Source organism: Chrysochloris asiatica, unplaced genomic scaffold (assembly GCF_000296735.1).
Source record: "Chrysochloris asiatica unplaced genomic scaffold, ChrAsi1.0 scaffold00061, whole genome shotgun sequence".
Lineage (NCBI taxonomy): Eukaryota > Metazoa > Chordata > Mammalia > Afrosoricida > Chrysochloridae > Chrysochloris > Chrysochloris asiatica.
In genome coordinates, this window is record NW_006408579.1 from 17,859,061 (window position 1) to 17,868,057 (window position 8,997).

Consider the following 8,997-nt stretch of genomic DNA (forward strand, 5'->3'; position numbering starts at 1 on the left):
AACCTTCAGTATGGTTTGCAGCTCAATGTAAAGAAAACAAAACTCCTCACAGTTTGACTAATAAATAGTATCATGATAAGTTGAGAATAGATTGAAGTCAATGATTTCATTGTACTCAGATACACAATCAATGCTAATGAAAGCAGCAGCAAAGAAATCAAATGACATATTGCATTACGCAGATCTGTTGTAAAAGACCTTTCTAAAGTGTTAAAGAGCAAAAATATCACTTTGAAAATTAAGGTGAGCTTGACCCAAGCAATACTATTTTCAATCGCCTCTTATGGATGTAAAATTTGGACAATGAAAAAGAAGACTGTAGAACAATCAATGCATTTGAATTATGGTATCAGAGAAGAATATTGAAAGTTCCTTATACTGCCAGAAGAATAAACAAATCTGTCTTGGAAGAAGTACAGCGAGAATACTCCTGAGAAGTGTGGATGATGAGACTTTATCTCTTATATTTTGGATATGTTGTAAGAAGCAACCAGTCCCTGGAGAAAAACATCAGCTTGGTAAAGTGAAGGGTCATCAAAAAAGATCTCACATGAGGTGGATTGAAACAGTGGCAGCCACAATGGTCTCAAACATAACAACTCTTTTTTAAAAACTTTTTATTGTGAATTAAGTGAAGGTTTGCAGAGCAGATCATCAGTTTTAACACTCTACAAATCATATACTATGCTTCATTACAATGATGGCAGTCCCTCCATGTACCATCAGTTAGCAATATTTTCCTCTATTCACTTTAATTCTATTCTTCTCTGTGTCTCCTGCTACCTTCATAATTTTTCTGCCAACCTCCGTGTTGTTGTATATTGCTTGCCCTATCACTCATATTAACATATATCTCCCTATAATCTCACCAATTGCCTTTCTATCATATTGTGGTGGCTTGCATGTTGCTGTGATTCTGAAAGCTAGGCCACAAGTATTTAGATACCAGAAGGGTCACTCAAGATGGCCAGGTTTCATCAGAGCTTCCTAGACTAGGAAGAAGGAGAGACAGAAAATTTCAGAATATATGTTGTTGTTGTTGTTGTTATGTGCCATCGAGTCAGCACTGACTCATAGCGATCTTATGCACAGCAGAACGAAACACTGCCTGATCCTGGGTCAACCTCACTATTATTGCCATGCTTGAGTCCATCAATGCTGCAACTTGGCCAATCCATCTCATTGGGGGTCTTCCCCTATTTCTTTGACCCTCCATCTTACCAAACATCATATCCTTCTCCAGCGACTTGTCTCTCCTGACAATTTGTCCGAAGTATGAGCGACTAAGTTTGGCCATCTTGGCCTCCAAGATGGCACTCTGGCTGCATTTCTTCCAAAATGGTTCTATTGGTTCTTTTGGCAGCCCATGGCACTTTCAATATTCTCCCCTAACACCATAACTCAAAAACATCAGTTCTTCTATGGTCTCCCTGATTCACTGTTCAGCTTTTGCATGCATATGAGGTTATTGAAAATGCCATGGCTAGGGTCAGGCACACCTTAGTCCTCAAACTGACATCTTTGCTATTCAACACTTTATAAAGGTCTTGTGCAGAAGATTTGCCTAATGCAATACATCCTTTGATCTCTTGACTGCTGCTTCCGTGAGTGTTGATAGTTGATCCAAGAAGAATGAAGTCCTTGACAACTTCAATCCTTTCTCCATTGATAAGAATGTTTTTATTGGTCCAGTGGTGAGGATTTTTGTGTTCTTTAATTTTTTTCAAATACTTTATTGAGTGTAGACATCTGGAGTACTGTAAAACATGCATTATATGTAGATTCAAAAAGGAGTAAGTCACATTGTTGTCACTGTTAAATGTGTCAGGCTTGTCATATATGATGGAGATTGATGAAGTATCATGAGAGTTATATGGCTCCTGAAAAGCTTCTATAATTTGGAGTAGGGTCTTAATCATGTGAAAAGGAAAGCTGTACACATTTAGTGAACATGCATTCCATTGAAGGTACACAATATTTTTCATTTTAACACAAATAAAAATAATTTTGTGTGTAGAAGATTCCCAGCTTGCCCCAGACTTTATTTTCCCCTCTAGTTTTCAGAAATTTTAATTTTAAAAATGTATATATAAACCTTTTGGAAATTGTGTGTTTATTGGAGCAATAACTGAAATTCATTTCTTGTTTGGTTGCTGTGGTGTATTGACTTAGAAGAAGATCATCTCTCCATCTTCAACAATATAATTTCTGCCTTGTTGTCTGTACTTTCCTGCTGCCTTCATCACATTTTCAAAATCCTCTTTAAAATATTCATATTTCATTAATTCAGCCATTATGAACTCCTTTTCAAAATCTGTGTGAATCTTTCCTGCAGCCTGAGGAGCCTTTGTCCCTTTCCTGATGGTAGATGCACGTACTTCATCTGGGCCTGCAGTCAAAAAGTATTCTAGTTGGAGTGCTGCAAACCCAGCCTTAATGATCTTTGGCAAACCACTTTGTGTCACATTTGCTTCCAGATGCTTCTGTCTCTCCTCAACAATCATTTCTTACAACTTGAGTTCCAGTGCCCCACTAAAAGGCATGACAAAGGCACCTATATCACACTTGTCCACCCACTCTTTAATTTTTATCAACCACTTGCTTTTCTTTCTAATGTAGTCTTTTTTAGGAAGATTAACAAAGGAAACCATTGGTTTAAAGTCAGAAATAAATGTGTATTCAACACTCCAATCTCTTTGCCATTCCAATCATGATAGAAGTGAATAGGTTTCTTTTGATCTACAACCTATGATTTAAGTTTGCACATTATGTCATTTTTTTTCCTTAAAAAGAAAAACAGACTAGATGAAATTGAGCTTATTACTAATGATCTACACTTCAAAATTATTATATCAACTGGACCAAACCCTCTGTATTCTAAATTGATTTTTTTACCAATGCCTTCTCCTTCCCACTACTCCAGACCCCACCCCCAAAAAAACTTACTATAATATTTGATTTGGTCTTCTCAAGCTGCCCTTTGAAATTATTTGTTCAGCTCTTTTACCTCCTCATTTCTTCTATTTGCTTTATCATGTCTATGCTGGAGAGCAAATTTCAGAGTCTCTTCTGTCATCTCTTTTGATCTTATCTTTTCCTTATCTTCTTAATGATCTTTAGCTTTTTTCCTGTATGATGTTCTGGATGTCATCACACAAGTCTTCTGGTTTTCAGTCATCAATGTCTAGTACATCAAATATTTTCTTAAGACAGTCTTTAAATTCATATGGGGTATGTTCTAGGTCAAATTTTGGCTCTTGTGGGCCTCTGAAAAATTTCTTACTATTCAGCCTTAACTTGCATATGAGCAACTGATGATCTGTTCCACAGTCTGCCCCTAACCTTGTTTTGGCGGATAATATGGAGCTTTTCTACTATCTCTTTCCACAGATGTAATCAATTTGATTCCTTTGTAGTCCATCTGGTGAAGTCCATGTATACAATTGTCTTTTATGTGGTTTAAATAGGTATTTGCAGTGAGGAAGTCATTGGTCCTGCAAAATTCTATCATGCAAATGTCAGCATTGTTTCTATCACCAAGGACATCTTTTTCAATGACTGATCCTTCCTTTTTGTTTTCCACCTTTGCATTCAAAATTCCAGTAATCATCCATACATCTTGATTTCATGTTTGATAAATTTCAGACTGAAGAAGTTGGTAGAATTCTTCAGTTTCATGACTGGCGCATAAATTTAAATAACAGTGGTATTAACTGGGTTTTTTTATGTTGTTGCTGTTAAGTACCATCTAGTCAGTCGCTATGGGTCGGAACCGACTCGATGGCACTTAACAACAACAACAGTCAGTTCCTACCCATAGCGACCCTATACAGGGTTTCTGAGAAGCGACTGGTTTCTGAGGAGCAACCTTCCATTCAAACAGTTTTGTAGTCTGGCGCATTAATCCACAGTGCTGTATACATATTATTGTAGCTCAGACAACATTATACTTCAAGAAAGATCTTGATATGCTCTTTTTTGTAATGAATTTGGCACTATTTCTCTTCCACTTATCATTCCTGGCATAGTAAACCAAATATTTGTCAGATTCAAAATGGCCAATACCAGCCCATTTCAGCTCACAAATGCCTAAGATATCAATGTTTATGCTTTCCATTTCATTTTTGATAACTTCTAATTTTGTTAGATTCATACTTCATACATTTCATGTTCCAGTTTTTAGTGGATATTTGCAGCTGATTCTCCTTCTTTCGAGTTGTGCCCCAGGTGTCATTATGGTCAACTCTACTTTGAGGTGTCAGTTCTTCCACAGTCATAATTTGAGTGCCTTCCATCCTGACAAAATCATCTTCTGTTTTACTATAGCTGACAATATTCTGGTGCAATGTATTATGTTTCGATATTCAGCGTTTTGGTGCTGACAGTGTTTCACTGCTATTCATAGGTTTCCAGTGGCTAAACATTTGGAAGTAGTCAGCTTCTCCTTCATCAATCACATAGTAGTGCATCAAAAAGTGCATATTTACTCAGTTAATAGTGTTGAATGAAGCCAGTCAAGGAGAAGCATAAATTTACGCCTGGAATAATTGTCAACTCTAATAAAGATGAATTGCTGCTACTTCCAAGGCAAAAAACGTAGCATAGTCAACTTGTCACCACATGACTGGTTGATGTCCTCAAGCAATGGTGTACTAGATGCTCAAAGTTGATCTCTGAAACTGAAAGATTGGGTATTTATTAGAGAAAGAATCTGATCAATATTGATGATTGATGAATTGGACATAGGATGCTTGAGTGAGGCACTGTCGCACACTCAGTCACCACAGTTACTTTGTTTTCTACTCTGGCATGTCAGGAGTTCTGGTATGGCACTATTAGTTAATGCTCTATACTGCAAAGTTGTTTTGAATTTCAAGGTCAGTGGTTGAAACTCACCAGCTGCTCCTTGGAAAACCTATACAGCATTGCTCTGTGTTGCAACTAACTTGACGGCACTTAACAACAACAACATGACCCTATTGGGGTAATCAATGACAGACAGACGGTAATGTCAAGCAATAAGGTTATTTTGTCTACTCGGTGGTGGTTATGTGCTCTGAAGTCAGTTCTAACTCATAGCAACCCTGTATAGGGTTTCTGAGGGTATAAACCTTTACAGGAGCATAAAGCCTCATCTTTCTTCTGTGGAACAGTTGGCAGTTCAAACTGCTGACCTTGAGGTTAGCAGCTCAACTCATAACCACAACACAACCAGAGCTCCTCATTCTGTCTACTTAGCCAATGTTGTTTTGATAGATAACAGCAGGCAAGTTAAAAATAATCATAAATTCTGCCCACTCTTATCCACATGCCTGTATATCTGAAGAAATGGCATGGGGAAGGTGTCTAAACTCCGCCAGCTTCACAAGGTGAGGAGGAGAAGAATCTCCATCAACATCAGTCCAAAGTTGAGTCCAGTGAAGCTGAGGTCAGACACACCTCCACTTTCCAATCTTCATTACCAATTCTGACATCAACGGTCCCACCCACAATACTCTGTACTTGCCTTGTTCAATAATTCATTGCAGTGTCCACACAGAGTTCACAGACCACACTCATAATTATGAGAATTACTAGTGGAGTCCTGATTGGTGCTGTAAGATAAGCCTCTTAACTACAAGGTCAGTGATTCAAACCCACCAGTTGGAAACCCGATCCAGGGTTGCTGAGCCAGTAATTAACAACAGCAGTAATGTTAACAAGTTACAATTCATTGTTGTAAATGTTCAGTTAAGACAGCTTCTCTTCTGCTGCGTCCTCAGACAGACCTCTCTCTGACCTTGGCTCCTTGGCCTGACCTCTGATCCTCTTGAACAATGTTGCAAAGTTCTTTTAGGGCTAATGATAAATGCCCAATGGGAACTCCACTCTCTTATAAGCCTCAGCCAGAAGATGCTTGGCTCTAGTTCTGTGGATCAGAAAACCTAGCTCCTTATATGAAGTGCCTAGAGGCACCCTGTTTTAGGCTAGCTTCTGTAAAGAAGCAAAAACAAATGAAGCTTGTATGTGTTTATATAAAGAGTGGTTTATATCACAGAAATGGCTCACATAGTTGTAGGGGTGGGTAAGTGCAAGTCTGTTGATCAGATGTCAGGATAGAGGCTTCTGACTCACGTAACTACAGGGCTGATGAACATATAACAGCAGGCCAACCATCAGGCAGGCAGGCAGGCTGAGCTGTTAAATGGTTGGCTGCTAATGACTCCCAGGATTGGCAGGCAATAGAGCAGGCCCCTGACTCAAGTCCAAAGAACTTGGATGATGAATCAGATATAGAATCCAGACAAAATAGAACTCAAGCAGCTTTGCCCAACTATTCAATATACTGGAAGTAGGCCACACTCCCAAGGAAGCTTCCTTTCAATTGATTGGCTGCTTATAGAAGAATACATTGTAGGGGATTGCTGTTGCTCATGTTAAGTACCATTAAGTCAATTCTGATTCATGGTGTTTAGGGTTTCCAAGGAGTGGCTGGCAGGTTTGAGCTACCAACGTTTCAGTTAGTGGTGCATTGCTTATCCTACAGTGCTACATGGGGTTTGTTGTTGTTGGGTGCCATAGAGTTGGCTCTGACACATAATGATCTTATGCACAACAGAACACTACCTGGTCCTGTGTCATCTTTACAATAATTGTTAAGCTTCAGCCCAGGCGTGTTGCCACTATTCCAAGCCATCTTGTTTGGGATTTTCTTCTTTACTGCTAACTCTCCACTTAACCCAGCAAAATGTCCTTCTCCAGCTACTTGTCCCTTATCATAGCATGTCAAAAGTACAAGAGATGAAGTCTTTCCATCCTGGCTTCTAAGGAATATTCTTGCTGAAATTCTTCCACACAGATCAGTTTGGTCTTCCAACAATCCACAGTACTTTAAATATTCTTCTCTAACAACATAATTCAACAATTATTTTAAATCTCTCTTATTTGTTGTTCAACTTTCACATGCATATGTATCTTTTGGAAATACCATGACTTGGATCAGGTAAACTTTAGTCTTCAAAATGAGATCTTTACTCTTGAATACTTTAAAGAGGTCATGTAAAACAGATTTTCCTGTTGCAATATGCCATTGGTTTCTTCCACGAGTGCTGATATTGGTTCCAAGCCAAATGAAGTCTTTGACAACTTCAATCTTTTCTCCACTTATATGGATGCTATTTATTGATTCAGTGTGAGAATTTTTGTTTTCTTTACATTGAGGTGCAACCCATATCGAAGGCTGTGTCTTTAATCTTCACCAGTAAGTATTTTAAGTCCTCTTCACTTTCAGCTAGCAAGGTTGTATCATCTGCATATAGAAGGCTGTTAATGAGTTTTCCTCCAATTCTGATGCCACATTCTTCTTCATACCATCCAGCTTCTCATATTGAATGTTGTTGTTGTTGTTGTTGTTTGGTGCCATTGAGTTGGGACCGACTCATAGTGACCCTATGCACAATAGAATGAAATACCGCCTGGTCCTGTGCCAACCTCACAATTGTTGCTATGTTTGAGTCCATTGATGCTGCCACTGTTCCAACCCATCTCTTGGGGATCTTCCTCTTTTTCTCCTACCCTCCACTTTACCAAACATGATATCTTTCTGCAGTGACTAGTCCTTCCTGACAATATGTCTGAAGTATGAAAGACAAAGTCTGACCATCCTAGTTTCCAAGAAGCACTCTGGCTGTCCTTCTTCCAACACAGATCTATTTGTTCTTCTGGAAGTCCATGATATTTTCAATATCCTCCTCCAACACTACAACTCAAATGCATCAATTTTTCTACTGTCTTCTTTATTCACGATCCAACTCTCGCATGCATATGCGTTTATTGAAAATACCATGGCTTATGTCAGGCATACTTTAATCCTCAAACTGACGTCTTGCTCTTGAACACTTTAATGAGGTCTTGTGCAGCATATTTGCCCAATGCAATACATTGCTTGATTTCCTCACTGCTGCTTCCATGAGTGTTGATGATTGATCCAAGCAAAATGAAGTCACTTACAACTTCAATCTTATCTCCATTTATATGGATGCTATTTATTGATTGGTCCAGTGTTGAGGATTTTTGTTCTCTTTATGTTGAGGTGCAACCCATACCAATGGCTGTGGTTTTTGGTCTTCATCAATATGTATTTTAAGTCCTGTTGGCTTTCAGCAAGCAAGTTTGTATCATCTGCATATCACAGGTTGTTAATGAGACTTCCTCTAATTCTGATGCCACGTTTTTCTTCATATAATCCAGCTTCTCGGTTTATTTGTTCATTATACAGATTAAGTATGGCAAAAGAATATAACCCTGGCACATAACTTTCCTAATTTTAAACCATTTTTCTGTTTTTCTTTTCCCTTTTTCTGTTCAAACAACTGCCTCTTGGTCTATGTACTCTGGAATACTCATACCTGCCATGTTGTCCATAGCTTTTCATGATCCACAGAATCAAAAGCCTTTATAGAGTCAGATTGAATAAATATGGCAAAATAATACAACTCTGGTGCACACCTTTCCTGATTGTAAACCATTCAGTATTACCTTGTTTTGTTTGAAGGACTGTCTCGTGGTCTATGTACACGTCCCTCATGAGCATAATTAAGTGTTCCAGAATATTCATTCTTCATAATGTTGTCCATAGTTTGTCATGATTCACGTAATTAAAAGCCTTTGCATAGCCATAAAAGCACAGGTAACTATCTTTCTAGTATTCTGTGCTCCCAGTCAAGAACCTAACTTCAGAATCTCTTGAGCTTCTGGTGATACCCTGTCAATTTATAGTTGCAGCCATTTTTGAATTATCTTTATCAAAATTTTCTTGTATGTGATATTAATGATATAGTCTTATGATTTCTGATTTCCATTGGGTTAACTTTATCAGGAATAGTTACAAATACAGATATATTTCAATCAACTGACCACATAGCTTTCTTCCAAATTTATTGGCAGAGATGAGTGAGTGTCTCTTGTGCTGCATCAGTTGGTTGAAATATTTCACTTTGTATTCCATCAATTCCTGGG

General features: G+C 38.2%; 1 pseudogene; it reads right to left on the bottom strand.

Moving 5' to 3' along the window:
• Positions 1-2,135: 2,135 nt before the first annotated feature.
• LOC102821287 overlaps positions 2,136-8,997 on the bottom strand; it is an 8,990-nt pseudogene continuing 2,128 nt past the window's right edge.